Source organism: Plectrocnemia conspersa, unplaced genomic scaffold (genome assembly GCF_051122295.1).
Source record: "Plectrocnemia conspersa isolate PC_06_02 unplaced genomic scaffold, ASM5112229v1 ptg000010l, whole genome shotgun sequence".
NCBI classification, from domain to species: Eukaryota; Metazoa; Arthropoda; class Insecta; order Trichoptera; family Polycentropodidae; genus Plectrocnemia; species Plectrocnemia conspersa.
In genome coordinates, this window is record NW_028277174.1 from 6,248,971 (window position 1) to 6,261,817 (window position 12,847).

Here is a 12,847-nt window from a genome sequence, read left to right on the forward strand (position 1 = left end):
GAGCGCAGATCCTCGGCGACGCGCCCTATTGATGACCAAATGGCGCAGGCTTTTATATAATTCTCTGTAAAGGGCCGCACTCTATAGATGCTCTTTGAAATCTGCAGTCCCTATATATTATCTATATATTTTCATGAACATATTTTATTACCTTACTGTAAATATAGAAAAAAACATTATTTTATATATAATATATATGTATATATGAAACGAAAATAATTGGTTATTATATAAAAAATAGATTCGTTACGATTTTCTTTTGAGCTGTGTATAATAATTAAAGATAAATTCTAATTGTAGCTAAATAATTCCGCAAAAAACATGCCACATCTGTGGATATGTGTTTAAAAGTGGGCCGTATCAACATCGCAGGATTCGAGTCCTGTTCCTGTCCTGGGGCAACATCCCTCGCTTTGCTAGGTCAGTTTGCTACGCGGCTACGGTTCTCTCGTAGCCGGGGCGTCGTAGCGCATCGGTTTCGTTTTCAGTGTTCATTGCCCCCGTGGCGTTCACTGCCGCACTCTCTTCGGCGCAGCTTTTAATCCACTTTTGGTTTTCCGGGTCGACCGAGAGCATTCACCTTGTCTCCTACTATTTCGGATGACTGTCATTCTTCCATCACGACACACTATCGCTTGTGGCGTGGGCCAGAAAAAAAACTTTTGTCCTACTATGCCTACGAAGGTCTTGAGAAAAACGAACGTGGCACAGATACTCTTAGCCCTTCATATGGCGTAAAGAAAGTGGTCAATATACTACCTAAATCATACAAATAACAAGACCAAGAAATCTTCTTTTAGATGCTGTTAAAAAACCTCAAGGTCTTTCAAATTATACAAGTTGTGAATATAATCGTACAATAAAAAATATTTGCATTGCATTTATGATTATGCTAAAGCTTGGCGGGTTGAATGCACTATCGAACGAATCTCTCGACTAGTTTTCGATATGATTAACTTCGACTTGTCCTAACGACTGGTAGAATCTCAAACAAATCTGGCCTTTATAGTGAAAAGAAAAAGAAACATTGTGATATCAGCGTTTAAAACTCACATGTCACTTTTTGAGACTTGAAATGATAATTGATTTAATTGTTCTAAAAACGAGGGTGTTTTGGAAGATCATGTTAAAAGTTTTCAATTAATATTAGAAAATTGCTTTCAGGTAAGCAAGTAAGAAAATTGCTTTCAGGTAAGTAGGTAAATTTCAGGTAATATTAATATTATGTTTTTGTCACACAGATAAGTAATTGTATATGTATAATTAGTAGTTGATTTCACTTCCTATATTATTTATATATGTACATATATTATAACTTTACTTATTTTTTAAATCTGAATTTTTAGCTCTATATTATTATATATTTTTCACTAATAAAGTCGCTACATGATAATATGGAGCCCAATATTTATATTAAAAATAAGTTGTCAATGCTTAAATATATTTTGTTTATAATATAAATAAATTGAATATAGGAAGTATCTGCAGTAATCAACTAGTAATAACTTATCCTGTATATATGACAAAAACATAATATGGATTGTTTTTTATAAATTTAACAAGTACCAAATATCATACGACAATCGAACAAAAACTAAAAATTTTGTCATTTCAAAAACATTGTATTTTACAGAAAATCTAAAAAGTGTATGTTATAAACATAAAAAAAATATTAAAATATATATTACACTTCAATCACAATAACGGATATATGTATTATTTTAAAATTATATTTTTAGTAATTCATCCATTCGCTAGATGGTATCAATAATATCTTTCCACCTTTTCATTATATATTTTCAATATACCTTACAGCGATAAAGGGTGATAATACTATACTCTGAAGACGCGAGATGCCACTTTATATAGAAAGTAAAAAAATTCTAAATATTTTTCATTTATTATTTTTGAACAAAAAGCAAAGTATTTTACGAAAATAAATAGATTCCCGGGTTGATGGTTTTTACCGGTAAAATAAACATAAATACTAATCGTCAGAAAGAAGTTCGTAATTTATTATTTCATACTAATTATAATACATACTATTTAGAACTTTTAATTATTTAATAACAAGTTTTAATAAAATAAACTTGTAGCAAAGAGTAATAATTTGTAAGGTAATAGATGGTAGCACGATCGGACGTCCAATTTCGCAAGCAGAATGCAAAACAAATAGATAGTTTAATATAAACTGATATAGGTATGTATTCATTTTAGGTAAATTATATTTTTATATAAATATATAGAGCCATCTTATGTAAACTATACAAATTAATATGATTTTAACAAGATATATTTTAATAATCACGGTATATAGTATTGTAACTTATGCGATAATAGGTGGCAGCACGATCGAACGTCCAATTTCGCAAGCAGAGTGCAAATTTAAACTAGGTATATATACCCAGTCCAGTACGTAACTTGTGTCCTGCTTCGGCAGGACATATACTAAAATTGGAACGATACAGAGAAGATTAGCATGGCCCCTGCGCAAGGATGACACGCAAAATCGTGAAGCGTTCCACATTTTTTTGACGTGTTTTTTCTTGAAGATTTAGAAAAAAAAACAGGAAAAATGAAATGGCCAACGACACCCGGTGTTCCCAAGCGGTCACCCATCCAAGTACGACCGGGCCTAATGTTGCTTTACTTCGGTGATCGGACGAGAACCGGTGCATCCAGCATGGTATGGTTGTTGGCGAAGGCAGTTCTTGGAGTTTGCAAATTCGCGTCTAAATTTATTTACAACGATTGATAATTAAAAAATATTATAACCTTTTTTCAAAATTTGATAAAGATTTATAATTAGTCCAGAAAAAAATAATAGCTAATTTAGACCGACGTGCTGCAAACCTTCAAAATTATATTAAAATTTGCTTGTACTCCCATCCTCGTTATAAAGAGCAGGCTTTGAAATTTCATACATTTTAACCGGAGTCGTAAAAATCAACAGACTTTTAAATATGTTTTTTATAATCGTAAATCATAACAGCAAAAGAGTAAAGAAAGCATGGCGACCTTTAAAGGTTATTATTTTTTAGTCTTCTTCAATAGCAATATCTACAGACGAATAATGCGAAACATGTCGAAGCAATACGCAGAAACTTTTAAAAGTATTTATAAGAGAAACAGCTTTAAATAGTGAATTTACGTGTCATAGAATCTTAACCGGTCTTTCGTGTGCCATTAAAATTTCAACAGTATGACTCTTATGACAATTATTTTTATTGGAATAAAAATATGATTTTAACTAAAATAGAAAAGTGCACAGTTCAATAATATGCAAAAAAACAGTTGGGCCAACGACACCCGGTGTTCCCAAGCGGTCACCCATCCAAGTACTGACCGGGCCCAATGCTGCTTAACTTCGGTGATCGGACGAGAACCGGTGCATTCAGCGTGGTATGGTCGTTGGCGAGCGCCGAATCTTAATTTTGCTTGTCGTTGATCATTCCATGATCATTTTAATAAATTAAATCATCGAGTCAATATTATTTTTACATAATTCCACCTATTTATTATTATTTATTAGCTAACAAATATTTCTCATTAAAATAACTAAATAAACCATCTTGCGATTATGGCAAAAATGTAAATGTTTAAGCAACATACATGAAATTTAATTTTTATTATTATTTATTAATATTTTTGTTTTAAATATGTCTATAATTTATTTCGAATCATATACAATGCGTTTTTATTATGCGTTGATAAGAAAAAAAAATATTCAAAAGTTACATAACGATCAATAGATGGCAATACAGCTGTACGATACTCGCAAGCGTCGAGTACACTAGATGCTTTATAAGCCAAATAATAACCCTGTACCGCATCGCTTCTCGGCCTGTTGGCTAAGATCAAAGTGTAGTATCTGTTCTTATCAGCTTAATATCTGATAGTTCCCGCATTGCGGGACCAGTATATTAAACTGATTTTTGGAAAGTGACGGGATGTTCGGGGCTTGCTCCACTCCTGCCGAGGGTTGGCCCGGCATTGCAGTGCCGCCGGGATCGGCCCACTTATATAAATCACAATAATTCGTAGTGCTAAGTTAGGCCAGTTCGCGTTCTTTGGTCAAGTCGCGTTTCTCTACCAACCACCGTCGCGACATTTTAACTCATTGCACTCGTAATAGTCTTGTACTAGGTATGTCGCCAACTCAATAAAAATGTTACATTATCTTTAAAATTTATATGTGTAGAGCATAAACTAATCCAGAAACGAAGAAATCAGAACTAATTACTAACTTGCATTTCTCTAAATTACATTTTTTTTTGCTTCTCTCAAGTACCATTGGTTGACAATTCATAACAATAAATTAACACAATAGAGCGACGACCCATTTTAAAATATTTAAAGGACCCAACAATGTTTTAACCTTAAATATACACAAATAACAAAGACATGCCGCTCAGTTTTAGATATATCTACCTGCGAACGAAGAAAAGCACAGTAGGGTGTACCAAAAAAACTAATCTTGATAAAACACAATGAGAAACGTCAAATGCCAAGTGAGAGTACAAAATGATCTATCAAAACCTTTGCGAACACTTAACAGCCTACGACAGGGCGATGCTCTAGCGGGCAATCTGTTCAACATTGCCCTAGAAAAAGTAATCCGAGATGCAAAACTGGATGTAGCTGGCAGGTTATTGGGGGTGTCCGCCACCCATGGCCACCATGGCTCTGTAGAATAAGTGTCCGCCATTAGTGGCCACCATGGCGCCCTCGAATATTTACCAGTGTTTTACTACTGCACGATAAAACTATATTAGGCCTTTCATCAATCTATCAACAGTTGCTGACTATGGTGCCTGAACCTTTTATTTTATTATTATAAAAGTTTATTTCTTAAATAGACATAGGTAAAATAGCATACAGATATATTAAATGCACAATACTGGTTCATAACCATTTACATTGTTTACAAATTGTTAAGTTATACAATAACATAAAAAGAATAATAAATTATACGAGAATATACTAAATTAAAGGAAAAATACATAAAACCTTTTACAAATTTAAAAAAAAATCCAAAAAAAAAAAATTTTGGAAAAGAATGAAGCAGATGAGAAGAACAAATTATACAAAATACACAATATACAAAATAAAACACATACAAAGGTAAATAAACCTAGCCCTGTAGACCTGAAACTGATGACACTGTGATGAGCTTAACTGCATCAAAGCAATATGTGCTTAGGCATTTTGTGTTTGTATTTAAATTTAAGTTTTGCTTTGTCGTAATCACCGATTCTTGAAATTAGTGGGTTTGCGTGGTCTCGCGAGATTTTTTTATAGTATTTTTCGGTTTGATAATAACAGTATTCTTTAATGGTAGGAATTAAATGTTTGGTGTGGAGTTTTTTAAGGTTAGTATAAAACGGTGTATTATAAATTATTTTTATGGCTTTATTTTGGATTACTTGAAGTTTATTAAAATTACTATTACTCGCGTTACTCCACACTGAACAAGCGTAAGTTAAAACAGGTCTGATTAATTGTCTATAGACTAGAATTTTATTTTTTATTGTAAGCGCACTTTTTCTATTAAATATTGATTTTAGAGCCGCAATGGCGCCGAGCCCTTTCGACCGGAGTTCAGTTATATGTTTATTGAATTTTAGTCTGGAGTCCAGGTGTATACCCAGATATTTAACGCTCGCTCTCCATTCAATGTCTGAACCTTTTAAGTGGATTATGAATACAACTGGTATCCTAAAGTATGGTGAGAAGACATACGTATATACCTGAAGTCGCGCGATTGAATTATAATAATCATGGATGATTGATCCCTCAGCCGGAAAACATACTCTTATCTAACTTAAATCAATTTATCAATCATAAACAATTTATTAAATTAAGTAGAAATCGCTTTGAGATCTTATTAAAAATGCTTCATTTCACAGACAATAACACTTCCGATTCAGAAAACCGGCTGTGGAAAATATCCAATCTGGTTGACGAGTTGAACAATAATTTTAAAAAACACTATAACCCTCATGAAACTGTTTGCATCGACGAAAGTTTGGTTCCTTTTCGTGGACGAATAGGTTTCAGGCAATATATGAATCATAAAAGGTCAAATATGGAATCAAGATATTCAAATTATGTACGTCCTCGGGATATACATACAGCCTGAAAATATATACAGGCAAACAGTTGAATGTTGTTGGTTCTGTACCTACAAATGTAGTGATGGAAAGGTCAACCGTTATTTAAAAAAGGTCATACTATATGCACAGACAACTGGTATACTAGTATTGATCTAGCTAATAAATTAATAACAGAAGGCTCACACTTATTGGGAACTCTACGATCCAATCGAAGAGGTATCCCAAAAAATGTCGCAAATGTGCAACTGAAAAAAGGAGAAATTGCTGCTAAACAAAATAAAAGAGGAATTAATATAGTAAAATGGAAAGATACCATAGATATCATGCTTCTTTCCACCGAACACACACATGAATACTGTGACGTAAAAACTAGAAGACGAATAATAAAACAAAAGCCAAAAATGGTAAAAGAATATAATAGAGGGAAATCGTCAGTAGACTAATCGGATTAAATGGCTGCATACTGTACCCCTTTACGAAAAACGGTTAAATGGTACCGGAAAATTGCAATCGAACTACTATTGAATACAGCGGTTGTAAATTCAAGATTGCTGTATATGGAGGTGACGAAAAAGAAAATATCAATTGTCGAATTTAGACAGCAATTATTATTACATTTGACCTGTTAAAATTTTAATCAGGCATCTAAATCCCACCAAGTACCACCAAGAAGTACACGACACGAAATGCTACAAAAAGATGGCCCAGCAGCTAAAGTTCGTCGTTTTTGCGCTAGATGCTATAAACTAAATGTGACAATTAATGGACGAAAATATGCAAAAAATCGTACAAAACGGGTAACTACCTATTGTGGGAGATGCGAAAGTAATCCGCATTTTAAATACTTAATTTAATCAAATAATTAATTTAATAAATAATTTATTTAATAATTAATGTAAATAATTAATATAATAATTATTTTAAATAATTAATTTAATTATTAATTTAAATATTTAATTTATAATAATTCAATATTTAACTTAAATAACTAATTTAATCAAATAATTAACAAAGCAGCGCTCAAAGTTTGTCACCAGTTTCGATACGATCAGACCACGGGTTGTGACATTATATTTATTTCTTTTGGTACAATAGAAAAATTGCCGACTGGCATGTCAGCGTCACATTACGTGTCGTGCAGTATAATATAATAAGTTCTTTAACGTTTTAAAACTTCTGCGTGAGTCGGTCGTGAGCATAGAGTAAAGAATATCATATAAATGGCTGTAACCGTGTCACGCGCACGCCGAACACTCGCCCGGCCCGGCCCGGCCCATCAAGACAGGGAAGCACAATTCGGAAGCCCGCAGACTCACGAACGCAATTATTTTATAATTTTTTTTTATTTTATTGTTTTGATTTAAAATTTTCTACTATTTAATTAATTATTTACTTATTTATTAAACCAAATGTATTATTTAAAATAATTACATTAAATTCATTTGTTAAATTAAATTTTTGAATTAAATATTAAGTTAATTGATTATAAACTTGAATAAATTATTTAAATTATTATTTTATTAAATTAATTATTTATTACAATTATTTAAATATTTTTTTTAACTAAATTAATTATTTAAATTTTTTATTGAATTAAATTAAATTTTTTATTAAATTAAATTTAATTTTTAATTCATTATTTTATTAAAATATTTAAAATAGTTCTTATAATTAAATTTAATTAATTATTAATTTAGGTCAGCGCATTAGCGCGCCAATTATTGTTTGATAATTATAGGTGAATATTGTGCCTTTGGTATAACGGCACCCATTTTATCGATCCAGTTAAAACTTCCTATGCAATTCTTAACGTCTCAAATAACTTCCGAAATATTGAATTGAGATAAACACTTTTCTTAAACTTTTTATAGAACTCAATCTGATACACAACTTTGCATTAAAACATTTGCCATTTTATGCAAATTGCAAATATTATCGATCCAGTTAAAACTTTCTTGGCAGAAGTTAACGTCTCAAATAACTTCCGAAATGTTGAATTGAGATAAACACTTAAGTAAAAATAAAATTTGATTCGAGTAAAAATGATATTTTTTGATAAGATACGCTTCTTGAAACTCCTGTCCACAACACTGCAAAAACGCCATTAAAAACATGCATAGTAAATACCCAAAAAGACGTTATATTTCATTATTTGAAATGGTGCGCCTGACGCACCGCATCATACGAGTAATATAAAGCCAAGCGCTGGTGAGTCCCACGCGCCTTACGAGCGGAAAGGGTTAAGGCAGTGGTGGCCAACCCGTGGCGCATTGGATGATCACAAGTGGCACATTGCATCCTTGCGCCCACTTATTCTTTTAAAATAGGCGTCAAGACTGAATCCATATTCATATTTTTAACTTAAGTGCCCTTTATTCAGCCTTTGGTTATGTTCAAAATATACAGGGGTGAACAAGCCTTTTCATAAATGAAATTAATAAAAGGCAAAACCAGGTCGCGAATAACTTATTCGAATTTGAACAGCAATTACCGTCTCGTCGATGTGATTATTTCCGATTACTGTAGATTTGTGCTCTAATAAACGTGTGTCTTTTGAAATGACGTAAATAAATTAATTGAATTCCGTGATTGAGTTATTCCTTTTCCTCCCATAAGCGAAGCTTTTCCTATTCCTATCTCTATTTTACAACCCTAAATGAGAACATAAGAAGGTAAAAAAGTGCTTGAGTTGTATGGCGCACCTGAACTTGTCTGTGAAAAAATTGGCGCATGGTATACAAAACTTTCTTTTAAAACATTTACTGCCATCAAAATACGTAATGAGTTCAGTACACAAACTACATAGTGGCCTATTGTGCATTAATTCGGCTGCGATTGCCGGAAAGAGCAACCGGCTTGTGACATCAACGCGCTACTCTTTATTATCGTCGCATACGCTACAAAATTGGGTTTGCCTAAAAAAGTTTAATTTTATCAGGTTGTTTTCCTATTTTTGCAAATAGGCAAATTTTTCATGTTATAGTCATAAAAATAAAACAAGATCAAACTTTATTAATTATTTTTTTGAATTTATTCATAAAACAACATTACTTCTATTAAATATGTATTCGTAGAAGCTCTCAAATCAGAATTGAGGATTTTAACCCTTTACGTGCGTTGCATTTTATAGAGAATTTCATTTTGCACGACTCCGACAAAACACCATGACTCCACCTCCTACTAAACTTGAAATTACCGCGACGGTGGTTGTTGAGAACGCGTCTGAAACACGCTGACCAAAGAACGCGAACTGGCCTAACTTAGCACTACGAATTATTGTGATTTATTTAAGTGGGCCGATCCCGGCGGCACTGCAATGCCGGGCCAACCCGCGACAGGAGTGGAGCAAGCCCCGAACATCCCGTCACTTTCCAAAAATCAGTTTAATATACTGGTCCCGCAATGCGGGAACTATCAGATATTAAGCTGATAAGAACAGATACTACACTTTGATCTTAGCCAACAGGCCGAGAAGCGATGCGGTACAGGGTTATTATTTGGCTTATAAAGCATCTAGTGTACTCGACGCTTGCGAGTATCGTACAGCTGTATTGCCATCTATTGATCGTTATGTAACTTTTGAATATTTATTTTCTTATCAACGCATAATAAAAACCAGGGCTGTGGAGTCGTTTAAAAAAAACACGACTCCGACTCCGACTCCGATTCCGATATTTACCAATAACACGACTCCACTCCGACTCCGACTCAGAAAAGTTTAATTTTATCAGGTATTTTTGATGTTTTTCTACGCGTTTTATATATTATACGCTATACACATTCATCATTACGCAATTAAAATTTCATCATTTAAAAAAATGCATTTTATATAAAAAATGTTCGGGGTCGCTCATTTTTCACGACTCCGACTCCGACTCCAACTCCGGCCAAAACACCACGACTCCGCGACTCCAACTCCGACTCCGACTCCGACTCCACAGCCCTGATAAAAACGCATTGTATATGATTCGAAATAAATTATAGACATATTTAAAACAAAAATATTAATAAATAATAATAAAAATTAAATTTCATGTATGTTGCTTAAACATTTACATTTTTGCCATAATCGCAAGATGGTTTATTTAGTTATTTTAATGAGAAATATTTGTTAGCTAATAAATAATAATAAATAGGTGGAATTATGTAAAAATAATATTGACTCGATGATTTAATTTATTAAAATGATCATGGAATGATCAACGACAAGCAAAATTAAGATTCGGCGCTCGCCAACGACCATACCACGCTGAATGCACCGGTTCTCGTCCGATCACCGAAGTTAAGCAGCATTGGGCCCGGTCAGTACTTGGATGGGTGACCGCTTGGGAACACCGGGTGTCGTTGGCCCAACTGTTTTTTTGCATATTATTGAATTGTGCACTTTTCTATTTTAGTTAAAATCATATTTTTATTCCAATAAAAATAATTGTCATAAGAGTCATACTGTTGAAATTTTAATGGCACACGAAAGACCGGTTAAGATTCTATGACACGTAAATTCACTATTTAAAGCTGTTTCTCTTATAAATACTTTTAAAAGTTTCTGCGTATTGCTTCGACATGTTTCGCATTATTTGTCTGTAGATATTGCTATTGAAGAAGACTAAAAAATAATAACCTTTAAAGGTCGCCATGCTTTCTTTACTCTTTTGCTGTTATGATTTATGATTATAAAAAACATATTTAAAAAGTCTGTCGATTTTTACGACTCCGGTTAAAATGTATGAAATTTCAAAGCCTGCTCTTTATAACGAGGATGGGAGTACAAGCAAATTTTAATATAATTTTGAAGGTTTGCAGCACATCGGTCTAAATTAGCTATTATTTTTTTCTGGACTAATTATAAATCTTTATCAAATTTTGAAAAAAGGTTATAATATTTTTTAATTATCAATCGTTGTAAATAAATTTAGACGCGAATTTGCAAACTCCAGGAATTTCCTTCGCCAACAACCATACCATGCTGGATGCACCGGTTCTCGTCCGATCACCGAAGCTAAGCAACATTGGGCCCGGTCAGTACTTGGATGGGTGACCGCTTGGGAACACCGGGTGGTCGTTGGCCACTTCATTTTTCCTGGTTTTTTTTTCTAAATCTTCAAGAAAAAACACGTCAAAAAAATGTGGAACGCTTCACGATTTTGCGTGTCATCCTTGCGCAGGGGCCATGCTAATCTTCTCTGTATCGTTCCAATTTTAGTATATGTCCTGCCGAAGCAGGACACAAGTTACGTACTGGACTGGGTATATATACCTAGTTTAAATTTGCACTCTGCTTGCGAAATTGGACGTTCGATCGTGCTGCCACCTATTATCGCATAAGTTACAATACTATATACCGTGATTATTAAAATATATCTTGTTAAAATCATATTAATTTGTATAGTTTACATAAGATGGCTCTATATATTTATATAAAAATATAATTTACCTAAAATGAATACATACCTATATCAGTTTATATTAAACTATCTATTTGTTTTGCATTCTGCTTGCGAAATTGGACGTCCGATCGTGCTACCATCTATTACCTTACAAATTATTACTCTTTGCTACAAGTTTATTTTATTAAAACTTATTATTAAATAATTAAAAGTTCTAAATAGTATGTATTATAATTAGTATGAAATAATAAATTACGAACTTCTTTCTGACGATTAGTATTTATGTTTATTTTACCGGTAAAAACCATCAACCCGGGAATCTATTTATTTTCGTAAAATACTTTGCTTTTTGTTCAAAAATAATAAATGAAAAATATTTAGAATTTTTTTACTTTCTCTATAAAGTGTCATCTCGCGTCTTCAGAGTATAGTATTATCACCCTTTATCGCTGTAAGGTATATTGAAAATATATAATGAAAAGGTGGAAAGATATTATTGATACCATCTAGCGAAAGGATGAATTACTAAAAATATAATTTTAAAATAATACATATATCCGTTATTGTGATTGAAGTGTAATATATATTTTAATATTTTTTTTATGTTTATAACATACACTTTTTAGATTTTCTGTAAAATACAATGTTTTTGAAATGACAAAATTTTTAGTTTTTGTTCGATTGTCGTATGATATTTGGTACTTGTTAAATTTATAAAAAACAATCCATATTATGTTTTTGTCATATATACAGGATAAGTTATTACTAGTTGATTACTGCAGATACTTCCTATATTCAATTTATTTATATTATAAACAAAATATATTTAAGCATTGACAACTTATTTTTAATATAAATATTGGGCTCCATATTTATATTAAATTTTTGGCTGACGTCTGATTCTTTTTTTTTGTTAAGAGCTTAGTGACTCCAGGTCACCAGAGGTGTTTCTAAAAATTTTGTTATAATTATTTATTAACCCTTTGAAGTCTTAAGTTTTTGTTAAATAAGTGTTGCCCCAAGACCAAGAGATTTTGAAGGAATATATTTAAATACATAATGTAATGATTATTATTTGAAAAAAAACTATTTCTTCAATATTATATGAAAAATATTATATTTGGTCAGAATTGACTTTAGAATTTAAATTGTATATTTTTAATATATATAGTATAATTTTAATTTAAATAATATAAAATTCTTTTTTACGTTATATTAATTTATATTTTACTAGAATTTAAATTTTTTATTGATATTTAATTTTTGTGAATTATATTATTAGATTAGAAAAGTTTAATAATTGCATTAATTGCTTTATTAATTTATTTTTTCATTACATTATGT

General features: G+C 31.9%; 7 non-coding genes and 1 pseudogene across 7 annotated transcripts; 4 read left to right on the forward strand and 4 right to left on the reverse strand.

Moving 5' to 3' along the window:
- Window positions 1-2,425: 2,425 nt before the first annotated feature.
- On the forward strand, window positions 2,426-2,531 carry LOC148230487 (U6 spliceosomal RNA). Its single transcript, XR_015811244.1, has one exon. It is a non-coding gene; the product is annotated as a U6 spliceosomal RNA (small nuclear RNA).
- A 51-nt stretch (window positions 2,532-2,582) lies between these two features.
- On the reverse strand, window positions 2,583-2,700 carry LOC148230488 (5S ribosomal RNA; annotated as a pseudogene).
- A 597-nt stretch (window positions 2,701-3,297) lies between these two features.
- Window positions 3,298-3,416, reverse strand: LOC148230489 (5S ribosomal RNA). The gene has a single exon (XR_015811239.1). It is a non-coding gene; the product is annotated as a 5S ribosomal RNA (ribosomal RNA).
- A 415-nt stretch (window positions 3,417-3,831) lies between these two features.
- Window positions 3,832-4,024, forward strand: LOC148230490 (U2 spliceosomal RNA). Its single transcript, XR_015811247.1, has one exon. It is a non-coding gene; the product is annotated as a U2 spliceosomal RNA (small nuclear RNA).
- A 5,378-nt stretch (window positions 4,025-9,402) lies between these two features.
- LOC148230491 (U2 spliceosomal RNA) lies at window positions 9,403-9,595 on the reverse strand. Its single transcript, XR_015811246.1, has one exon. It is a non-coding gene; the product is annotated as a U2 spliceosomal RNA (small nuclear RNA).
- A 752-nt stretch (window positions 9,596-10,347) lies between these two features.
- On the forward strand, window positions 10,348-10,466 carry LOC148230492 (5S ribosomal RNA). The gene has a single exon (XR_015811240.1). It is a non-coding gene; the product is annotated as a 5S ribosomal RNA (ribosomal RNA).
- A 598-nt stretch (window positions 10,467-11,064) lies between these two features.
- On the forward strand, window positions 11,065-11,184 carry LOC148230493 (5S ribosomal RNA). Its single transcript, XR_015811242.1, has one exon. It is a non-coding gene; the product is annotated as a 5S ribosomal RNA (ribosomal RNA).
- Window positions 11,185-11,236: 52 nt separating this feature from the next.
- On the reverse strand, window positions 11,237-11,342 carry LOC148230494 (U6 spliceosomal RNA). The gene has a single exon (XR_015811248.1). It is a non-coding gene; the product is annotated as a U6 spliceosomal RNA (small nuclear RNA).
- Window positions 11,343-12,847: the final 1,505 nt, after the last annotated feature.